This window comes from Ursus maritimus, unplaced genomic scaffold (assembly GCF_017311325.1).
Source record: "Ursus maritimus isolate PB19 unplaced genomic scaffold, ASM1731132v1 scaffold_11, whole genome shotgun sequence".
In the NCBI taxonomy this organism is placed as follows: Eukaryota; Metazoa; Chordata; class Mammalia; order Carnivora; family Ursidae; genus Ursus; species Ursus maritimus.
The window spans coordinates 17,365,381-17,376,008 of record NW_024423453.1 but is presented as its reverse complement, the minus strand read 5'-3'; the positions used below and the strand labels follow the sequence as shown (position 1 = coordinate 17,376,008).

At 33.9% G+C, this 10,628-nt stretch overlaps 1 long non-coding RNA gene across 1 annotated transcript in view; it reads right to left on the bottom strand.

The window, feature by feature from the left end:
- Window positions 1–10,119, bottom strand: part of LOC103661816 — a 13,722-nt gene extending 3,603 nt beyond the window's left edge. The window contains exons 1-2 of the long non-coding RNA XR_568280.1: window positions 9,979–10,119; window positions 5,707–5,850 (exon numbers count right to left, since the gene is read on the bottom strand). This is a non-coding gene — a long non-coding RNA (uncharacterized LOC103661816). The remainder of the gene's footprint in view (window positions 1–5,706; window positions 5,851–9,978) is intronic.
- Between the last annotated feature and the right edge of the window lie 509 nt (window positions 10,120–10,628).

The following is a 10,628-nucleotide window of genomic DNA, read 5'->3' as shown; positions in this document are numbered from 1 at the left end:
TCTCTCTCTCTCTCTCTCTCTCTCGCAAATAAATAAATAAATATTAAAAAAAAAATTTTCCCAAGAGGGTTGCCTGGGTGGCTCAGTCAGTTGAGCGTTCAACTCTTGATTTTGGCTCAGGTCCTGATCTCAGGGTCCTGGGATCAAGGTCGGTGTCAGGCTCTGAACTCAGTGGGGAGTCTGCTTGAGATTCTATTTCTCCCTCTCCCTCTGCCCTTCCCCCTGCTCACACTCTAGCTATAAATAAATTAATTTATTAATAAAATCTTTAAATATCTCCCAAGAAAAAGTCAGTTTACTGTCTGATCATCCTGTTTTAAAAAAAGAGCCCCATTTACAGGTCCACACAAATACATAAGGTCCAATCTTTTTCTAGAGCTCCCTCTTTAATATTAATGAATAACAAAATATCATTTAAGAAAAGCCTGCAACATAAAAGAGAGACAAAAATAAACAAGTGGACAGAAGGAAAAAAGAGAAAGTTAAGGTAGAAAAAATACTTTAAAAAATTTATGATTAATATCATCAGCTATATAAGGAAAGCTATTTCATCTATGATACACAACAGGTGAGTTGAATAGAAAACATTAAAGAGATCAACAAAGAACTGTTGGAAATCAAAAATGTGATTGCTGGAAATGACACACGCTTAGAAGATGGAAGTTGGATATCTCCCAGGAATTTGAGATCCTTTTCTGATGAAAGGCACATTTTTTTCCCAGCCAGAGCTGTGTCTCATTATACTCTGCTTGCATTGTGGCTATTTCTGGACTCTTAAAAAGCTTGTATTTCCTAAGGGTGACCAAATAACCAGTCCTCGCCTCTTTCTTCCAAAGAGTACTCTATGAATCTTGTGGAAACATTTCTGCACAAACTAGATTATGGATTCCAGTGTGCCAAAAATGCTTCTGCTACATCGTTAGGGCTTGCCTACGTTTTTGGACTCTGGATCAGAAATGACAGAGATAGTGTAGCAATAACCACATCGACTAAAAATAAGTTTTTGAGTTTATTTTCTTGCTGTAAATTTGAATTTTGCATGTTGAAATTTTTATGTTTATGGTGCTTGAATGTTTGCCGTAAAATGTACAAAGGTTTGTAAATTAGATTGTTGTCCATAATAAAATGCCATTTATGCAAACAAACAAACAAACAAAGTTCAGAGAGGTGACTCCATTATGGCATTAAAGCAACACCATAACATCAAATGAATTTGGTCACATATCTTCTTTTTGCTTGTATTTTTTTAAATTACTTTTAAGCTAATAGATTCTCCGATTTCATTACTTATCCTCTGTATTCCTGCTGGCATCTGAATTCACCTCTTCCACATCAGTTATACATTTAGCAGCTCTTGTTATATCTTGGAAGCAAAGTGACAAAAATAAAGTTAAATAAGCTTAAGAGTTTTCTGTGAGATATATTTATTCATGTGTTCCTGGAATCTGAATGGTACGTTAAGACTTGACAATAACTTTCAGTTAGAACATTTAAATCTATCCAGTTCCGGAATGCCTTTTAAATATGATGATGTTATAATACTGATGAACACAATCATAATTTTTTTTCTTTTTTTTTATTTCTTTTAAAAGAAACTCTTGGTTTTCTATTGTTCCTTGGAGGAAGTAACACATTAAATGGGGTAGAAACAAATATTTTGTTTAATTGGCTGAGGTTACCCGTACTTGTCATGTGCGGCCCATCTGGGTTTTAGAAGTTGGAATTCATACTTAATTGCAAAAAGGATGTGTGCAACAAAAGCAATTAAAGTTTATTTTCCAATGCATTCTGTGCACTTACAGATTGTCCTAAAGAATGTCATTAAATGTCATTTTTAAATCTTTCTTTTTTAAGTAGGTTCCACTCCCAGCATGGAGCCCAACGCAGAGCTTGAATTCACTACCCTGAGACCAAGAGTTGGACCCTTAACCGACTGAGCCAGGTGCCCCTAAATCTTTTTTAAAGCAATAAAAGTATGTAGTCTCTATTTTCCACTCAATAGAAAATTTGAAGCTGAACAAACTGTAAAATCTCAGCTACCTTCCTTGGTTCCTCAACCATTTTCTATTACTTGACTTTGAAAGACTGAAATTTAATTAGATAATAATTGAGTCATTTACCAGGTTGTATTTTGACCACTCCTGGTCATTTTTTCGATCTTAAAGCAGGCTACTTTCAAGAAGGTGAGTTGTTTGCATGTGTGAGATCCATTAGTAGAGCTCCAGCAAGAAACTGGACTAAAAGGGCATGCTTAGGATGTATTCTACTCCAAAAGCACTTTAAAAATTTGAAGTTGGAAAATTGATTCAATATGTGGAACATATAAATATCTGTTCTTCTAAAAATCACATGCACATTTACTTTTAGTAGAGATTATTTTTCTGTTCACAAACTTGTATAAAAACATAAGGGGAGATGCTGACAAAATATAGATAGATATGTATTGATGTATATTGATAAATATGTATTAATTGAGATTAGTAACTTATAAAGTAATGTAATATTTAATTTTTTTCCACAGCGAAACCTCCACATTACTCTCTTGATGTGGTGCTTCCTTGTGGGGAGAGGTTAGTATTGGCGCTTTGTTACTTTTTAAAGAATAATAGTAGCTACATGTATTCAGGGCGGGCACTATGTTAACTTGTGATGTTCAGTCACAGCTAGTTCACTCTTCATTTTTTTTCAGAAGTTTTAGTGTTTTAGTCTCCATCCATCAATCTATTTATCTTTATAGAAAATTTATATTGTTATCATGGGTCTCTTGATATGCAGTAGTTAAAATATTCCAAGTAAAATGAGACTTGAATTTTGTACAAAAAGTATTTTTAAATTTATGTTTATCATCAGTGAAATTTATTTACAAATACTACAAATTGAAAATTTTGGATTGAGAAAGTTAATAACCTATTTGCATAAATGATCTTCTACTCCTTCCATTTCTCAAAACTTAGTTTCTGAAGATGGTACTCAATTATTCTGTATTTCAAGAAATTCCTTTGCTCTTGGATATCTAGTACCTAGAACTTATAAATCTAATGAACAAGTCTACTTAGGCTGAGAAAACTTAGGGTAAACAGATTAAAGTTATAAAGATGTATTTAGCACAGGTCAAAGCTTGGTATTTACTAAAGGTTGGAGTTAGTGATTTGGTTTCATATTGATTTACTTTCAACTGATAAATTATGAGTTTTACTCTTTTTTTTTTACTTATCAGTCAAACCCAGTTGTGTGAAAGAGGAAGTATTATAGGCATTTCAAAAAGCAAAGGACTGAATACAGGAAATTGGATGTTTACAGTATCTTTGGAAGGGCTGAAGGAATGGGAGTCACAGAGCAACTAGATGGAAGGTAGAAAGGGGTTTATGAGAACTAACCAGAACGAACCCAACTGATAACAATCCATTATTTTCCGTCTTCCCTCAGTCATCCATTCAGACCTTCAGGCAGGCCTGAAATCCCACAGGAAATAAAATAGCATATCTAAAACAATGAGAATTTAGTCTAAAAAATAATAAGCACCTTAAAAAATTAATTTTCTAATAATGGTAGTAGTCAAATATCCTCTGTTAAAGGTATTTTCCCCTAGGTTTAATATCTGGGACTTCAGGTTTATCACAGATTTGGAAATTATTATGAAGATATAATATGTCCTTCCCTATCCTCATTAAAGCCTCCTTGATACCAAATTTGGAGGCAGATAAGTGTTGGCCCCTAAAATACAGTATAGTAGAAAGAATATGGTTTTTATATGGATTTTTAAATCTGGATTTTTGAGAAGCATGAGCTGTAATCCTGGCTTCAAAAATTAAAGACTATGAGATCTTCCACAGGTTACTTATCTTTCTGGACCTTTGTTTTCTTGTTTACAAAAAAGTAATTAAAATACTTCATAGGGCTGTTTTGAGAAGCAAATTAGACAATGTGTCTCAACATCAGCAAATGGTAGTATTGACTGAATGTCCTGTACATCACAGATGCTATGTTAATACTGCTGTCTTCTTTTGTCTATCTTAAATATTTAGGAGATTAGCAAATTACCAAGCTCATTATTGTAGAAAAGAGGATGTGATGACTGTCACACATGAGAAATTGGTATGAGAAAATACAGGAAATGACTTGGTTCTTTTTATTATTGTGATAAAAAACACGTAACATAAAATGTACCATCATAACTATTTTTAAGTGTACAGTGAAGCAGTGAAGGTTGGTGCATAAATATTTATGATTGTTTTATCTTCTTGGTGAATTGGTCTTTTTATTACATAATGTCCTTTGTTTCTTATGATAGGTTTTGATTTACAGTCTATTTTGCCTGAGCTTAGCATAGCTACTGATGCTCTCTTTCAGTTATCATTTGCATAGAACACCTCTCCCCCTTTTTTACTTTCAGCCTATGGGTCCATGGATGTAAAGTGTCTCTTATGGATAGTTGGATCCTATTTTTTTTCAATCCATTCAACCAACCTATGTCTTTTGACTGGGGAGTTTAATCCCTTTGCATTTCAAATAATTAATGATAGGGAAGGACTAATGCCATTGTGTTCATTTTTTTTCTGTATGTTTTGCTTTTTTGTCCCTCTTTTCCACTCCTACTGCCTTTCTTTGTGTTTTGTTTTTATAGTGATAAACATTGATTCCCTTCCCATTTCCTTATGTGTATATTCTGTGGCTGTTTTCTTTATCATTATCATTGTGGTTATTATATGAAACTTCTTAAATTATAGTATTCTATTTTAAACTGATAACAAATAGTTTTAATCTCATACAAAAACTACTCCTTTACAGTTCCACCCTCCACTCTATGTTAATGATGCCGCACATTCCAACTTTATATATTATATACCTATTAACATAGGGTTTTTAAAATGTTTTTATTATTTAAATTCTGTGCCCATAATTGTAATGGTACAGGTTACTGTATTTGTCCATATATTTACCTTTATTGGAGAACCTTAAATTTCCATATAGTTTCATGCTGTTGTCTATTGTCCTTTCATTTTCATTGGTATTAAATAAAATTCTGACCTGTATTTTGCTGTTAACTCGGTATCTCTGTGGGTGAAGGAGGGCCTTTACCTTCTTAAACTGCTAACTTGTTAATATTACTCTAAACTGGTCTTTAGACAATATTTTTCAATCCTTTGTTACAACCCATTGGTAAGCATGAAAGCCATTTAGATCATTACCAATGACGTTAATGAGAAGAAATAAACTAGACTAGAACAGAAAATGTTAGAGTATTTCATGTAGTAAGAATAAGTACAGTATTATTTTGTAATATGCTTTATGGCTGTATCGGTGCATGTGTGTATACATACATAGTGTATTGTTTTAAAGCGTATTTCTAATGACAGATGGCAAATAAAAATGTGAAACCTACTGCCTTCAGAGATGTATTTCCTTCTGTTAATCCAGATCGTTATCATTGCCTTCTGGAGTGAATTGGAACTAACGGCTCTTTTTATTAATTACTTCCAATCTATCTTAAGCATGGCTGCCAGGGTGATCTTTCTGGAATATGATTCTGGTTATTTTACCCATTTGAAATATATTAATTTCCACAACATTTTCTTCAACACGCCCCATGTACTTGACAAAAAAAACTACCCCTCCTTCTTTGTTATGCCCCCTCGCCTGTGGTCTTGGTGAATTTCTTAGTTTCTCCAGCATGATCTTGTTCATGCTGCTTCCAAGTCCACCCACCTCTTCTCTCTGGAGCAAGCCAAGCTCCTTTCTGCAGTGAGGTCTTTTCACTCCATGTTCCCTGCACTCCTCTCGCCTTTCCCATTGTCATTCTCATCCTGCAGGTCTCAGGGCAGATTTTTCACTTTCAGGGACTTGTCAGACCTAAGGTTGTCAGAGGTAGCAAATAAAAATACAGAGCATGCAGTTAAATTTGAATTTCAGAGAAACCAGTTGGCTCATATTTGGTATTCTGCCCAAGTCTTCCATCTTCCCCAGGCCCATTTCATCTCAGCCTAAGTTGTGTCCATTATGTGCAGACTAAATTCTCCCTCTACTTAAAAATAAAGTCCAGAACACTTCCCTTTATGACTAGATGTGCTTCATTAATATTAAAAATAATTATTCAAATTTAATTTATTAAGATATTTAACATTTAATAATTTTAATAATAATATTTAATATCTAATTATGGTGGTTCAAAAATAAGTCAACTGATAGCAAACCACAATTCTTATAATTTTATATAGGTCTTATGAAATACATAATTTATAAAATGATTTTTCTGAATAGAATTCCTATTCATTTTCCCATAATAACTGCTTTGTGAAAGACCTTCTTAGTGCATATATCACACTGCATTAAAAGTTCCATTTTTGTCCTTTTTACCAGTACATCAAGATTCTTTTCTTTTTCTTTTTTCTTTACATAATACCTGGTGTAGAGTAGGTTCTTAATAAATGAGCTCAATTTCACTGCTCTATTTTAGTAGTCTGACACCAAAAATAAAAGGGATGAATTAGAAGATAGTAGTGGAAATAGCAAAAAAAACATAGGTGTGCAAAAACCTGTAAAAGAAATAAACTAGGATATGGTAGGGAAAGATTTATAAAGGTCAGAAAGACACTAATAAACTGTAATAAGATAGTTCATTGTAATATAGGAAAAGTTAATATGGAATTATAATTAATTATACAAACAATTTTAGAAGCCCATTTAATGATATGTTAAAAAAATAATGATGTAGGTGATATTTCTATATGTTTTAAATGAAACAAAGGCATTTATAAAACAATATATTCAGTGTAGAGATAGACCACATGCATCTATAGGATACACATGAAAATATCTCAGCTAATGAAATTTTGGGAATTTTTTATAGACTTTTTCATCAGTCATATTTTATAAATTTTATGTTCTATAATGAAATGTATATTGGTTTTAGGGGGTTTGCATGCACATTTCATTTTGATGCTGTTTAAAAAATTCTGACAAATCAGGAAATGGGGGTGTAGGCGTGATGGTGATGCAAAAGGAGGAAGCCGTGGAATAGGAATTGGGGGTTGCCAGAGGAAGGTGGCAGTAGTTTGTCCTTCACCCCCATGCCTACATAATCTCCTGAACAGTGTCACATTCCAAAATGGATGGGTGAGTCCTCTACCATATCTGTGCAGCTCAAAGCGATCCTGCATATCACTGATGATCTTGGTATCATTTCCCTCTTACACAAATGTGATGGCCAAGCCCTTGATGCCAAACCGGCCTGCTCAGGCCACCTGATGCAGGTAGGTGTTAGAATCTTCAGGTATGTGGTAGTTGAAAACAATGCTCACCCGCTCAATGTCATGCCTTGACCAAATAGGTTGGTAGCCACAAGAATTCATCATTGAAAGTCTTGAAATGTATATTGTTTTATAACCGGAAAAATTAATGTCATTTAAAAAATATGAATCTGGGGGTGCCTGGGTGGCTCAGTCATTAAGCGTCTGCCTTCGGCTCAGGGCGTGATCCTGGTGTTCTGGGATCGAGCCCCATGTCAGGCTCCTGGGAGCCTGCTTCTTCCTCTCCCACTCTCCCTACTTGTGTTCCCTCCCTCACTGGCTGTCTCTCTCTCTGTCGAACGAATAAATAAAATCTTTAAAAAAAATATGAATCTGAGCTATCAATCCTTGCCAGTACAAAAGATGATAGGACTCCCAAAAGAAAAAGAGAAGTCAAGAGAAGGTACTGATGTAAGTGGAAAGATAATGCATTCTTATGTTTGTTTGTTATTTCCCTTTCTATTGTGGAATTTTTTAACATATGGAAATAGAAATAATTTTATCATATGACTACCAATGAGAAAGTTTTAGTTTTTTAAAAATAGACTTAAATTAGACATAGGTGCAACAACAACTTAGACCTTTATGAAAGAAAGAAAGAAAGAAAGAAAGAAAGAAAGAAAGAAAGAAGAAAGAAAGAAAGAAAGAAAGAAAGAAAGAAAGAATGAAAAATTTAAAATGGGGAGAAACCTAAGAATCATCTTCATGTTATAGGTTAAAAAAAGGAATAAATGTAAAAAGGGAATAAATTCTTTGGAAACCTGGTCTATTCTCTGCAAACTTGTATGTCACTTCTTATGCATTAAGTCTTTTAATTTTCAAGCCAATCCTATGAAGTAGATATTACACCTGCTCACTTCCACACGTGCTGAAACAGGTTGATAGTGGATAGGGGCGGCAGCTGTTGTGATCATAACACTAATAGAAGAAATACCAGAGAGAGAACACAGCTACGATCCAATCAGTGAAACCGGTGCTAGGGACAGTGCCAGAGCTTTGAATGAATTTAATTAAATTATTAATTTTAGTTAATATAAGTTAATTTAATAATTATTAATTTTAATAAAATTCTCAAAAGAAAGCCTCTACTGGAGGAAGTGAACTGAAACTAGAACCTCAGGGAACAGCCAATTTTGAGGAATGGGAAAAAAGGAGAGTCGGCAAAACAACGGGGCTTAATGATTTTAAAGAAAAAGACAACCACACAAACACACTGTCACATAATAAACAAGAAAAAGGAGAGTTTCAGGAAAGAAAAAATATTGAAAGCTGCAAGGAAATTGAGGAAAATACAACTGAGATCATTAATGACTCAACCTTGGATTTCCCCAAATTACAATGTTGTTCAACTCCACCCTCTGTCTTGAGCATTCTTGTAAATTTTGGGGTCCTGGTTGAAAACTGTTTTCTTCATTTGGGCTCAAAATGTTTATTTGTACTTAGTACCCTTTTTAGATCATAGGTTTGACAAAGTAAGACTAATTCTTTTCCATTTTGCAACATTAAATTGTAATTACCATACACAAGCACACACACACTCACAAATATACATACGTATGTGTAAATTATATAAAAATATATCTTATATATTTATATATAAGATATATTAAGATGGAATATATAATAATATACTTTTAATAATATATATATATATATAAATGAAATAATCTTTTACTTACTTTAGGTATCTGGTCATCCTATTATTTCATCTACTTATATAGATAGTCTTATTAAATTATTCTGAAATTTAGCCACAAATTTTATTTCTCTGTAGCTTTTGCTACAAAATTTGTGGCTGCATCTCATCCTCCTTTTCTAAACCATTGTACTAACTGTAAAATTACATGTGTTCAGTACCAATGCAGTGAAATCCCATTGGCAGTATTTATGCATCAAAGAAATACTATTCACGCTTCATGTGCCCAGTGTTTACCATTACATTTTCCATAATTCATGCTGAAACAATTTATTAAAAGAAGTACAATATTTTCTAGAACAAACTTTTCAAAAGTATCAATTATATTTGCTTAATAATCGAGCGAAAGTTCACAAGTTCTAATCTATTGGACATTGGACCCTATATCTGACAGACATTTTCTTTTTGTTTGTCTCAACAGATATTGCTGATTTAGATATTTAATAATCCTCTTCTTTTTTCTTTTTTTCATTAAAGTATACTTGACATCCTATTTTTATTATAATTTTTTAAGTTTTATCCACAATTGTTTTTCAGAGATTTTCATGCAATAATGTTGCTCCTTATGTTGACTGAATGGTGGATTCTGTAATTTGATTCTTCTAGCTTACCTCACAGAGGATTTCCAAGGTTAATGCTTTCAGAGCTACTTAGAAATTAAGGTCTCCTATCCCTCTGGGGTTTTGAACTCTTATCAAGTGGGCAAAACACAGCTGAACTGTCTGAACAATTCTCAAAGTAATTTGTCCTTTTAGAAATGGAGGATGACTTATTCTTGGTTATTACCTCACCTTCCACTGGGCCTCCTTTCTTTGTTGTTCAAAATTCTATGCCTCTAGCCTCTGAATCAAGTTGCACATTCCTTGGATTCTGATCACATATGGCTCCCCCCCCCCCCCACTACTTCCTAACAAATACCCTGGTTCTGCTAGCAAGTTCCTGAGAACCATATCCCCCCAGTGCTAAGTTTCAGTTTCCTCACGGTGTTTTTCATACCTTTCTCAGGAGTTAGACAGGAACTCAAGGAGGCTGAGCTTTCCTAGGAGCTGGGCTCTAGGTTGCTAGAAGCCTTGTTAAAATTTGTGCAAGTCTCTTAATGAAGGAGTTCGAATGGAATGTTCTTGCTGAGAGTTTTTACAGTTCTCAAAACTATCCCTCAGAGATGATCAGTCTCTAGAAAGTGCTGTTCTTCATCTGTCTCTGGATCCGCAAACTGGAGAATGGTGAGAAGAATGTCATCAATTCCTGTCATTCTAAGAAGCACATTTCCAGGGGAATAGAGACTTCTGCCGGGGGAATTCTCCAGGAATTCTGCCCAGATTATGAAACAACTGATTTCATATTCTTTTATAAAAAGTGTTATACTGAATTCTCAGTAAATGTCCTACCTAGGCTTTGAATGGTGAGTAAGCCTAGTAAACCAGCAGAGAGAAGGAAGCAGAGAGCCTATATATGACCAAATTCACAAAAGGTATGCTTTGATTTTACCTGTAGACCAGGATCATAAATCTTCTAATATTTCAGCTAATTTCTTTTCGAGAAGCCACTTATCATTTGTACCTGTTATCAACTGAATTTTCCTTTAGCATCTACTTGCCATCAGTTTAGTGTCAATACCCAATCCTGAAATGTTGGAAGATACTTAT